Raw genomic sequence first — 851 nt, 5'->3', positions numbered from 1 at the left:
AAATAAGATACAAGCATCTACTTGAACACTGTAAAAATTACCTTGCTATTGTATGAACTGATAAAAATTACCTTGCTATTGTATGAACCGATAAAAATTACCTTGCTATTGTATGAACTGATAAAAATTACCTTGCTATTGTATGAACCGATAAAAATTACCTTGCTACTATATGAACTGATAAAAATTACCTTGCTATTGCATGAACTGATAAAAATTACCTTGCTGTTGTATGAACTGAGATTTCTGTAATTCAACATTTACAAAGTACATCAGTATCCTCGAACGAGTGATCTGTAAAATTTGTGGTTTTGGAATAATATATCGGTGTCGTCGAAAGGAAATTTTCCTCCAGTGGGCTGGTTTGACAAACTAACCTAATGAAATATATGCAAGTAAAACATTAAGGAATTGCCTAAGTGGACAGATGGATCTAGAACGATTTTCTGTAAAAACGAAATGTTATAAGGGCGAAGCGAGAAACGAGAATTGGGCACTCGAGTTAGCCACATATGGGTTAATAGCAGGAGTCAGCGCCACCGCAGTGCAATGGTGAGCACTCACGCTGAAAAGCCCCCGCGTTTTGAAATATTTCTTATACAAATATCCAGTCACACTTTTGCTTAGACACTGCGGGTGAACGCCACTGAAGATTATATTTCAAAATCATATACAGGGAAAAATTACTTAAGGATTCTGTTGCTATTGTTGCAAACTTCAAAGGAGAATGTTCTTTCTTTACCTAGCAAAATAATTACAATTATCAATGTATATATATCAAAGGGATTCCGTATGCAGAAGATACATGTAAAAAGCCTGACTAGAAAAAAAAGCTTGATAATAGTGCCTTT

This window comes from Penaeus monodon, chromosome 30 (genome assembly GCF_015228065.2).
Source record: "Penaeus monodon isolate SGIC_2016 chromosome 30, NSTDA_Pmon_1, whole genome shotgun sequence".
In the NCBI taxonomy this organism is placed as follows: domain Eukaryota; kingdom Metazoa; phylum Arthropoda; class Malacostraca; order Decapoda; family Penaeidae; genus Penaeus; species Penaeus monodon.
The sequence above is the reverse complement of the archived record's forward strand: the minus strand, read 5'-3'. Positions refer to the sequence as shown.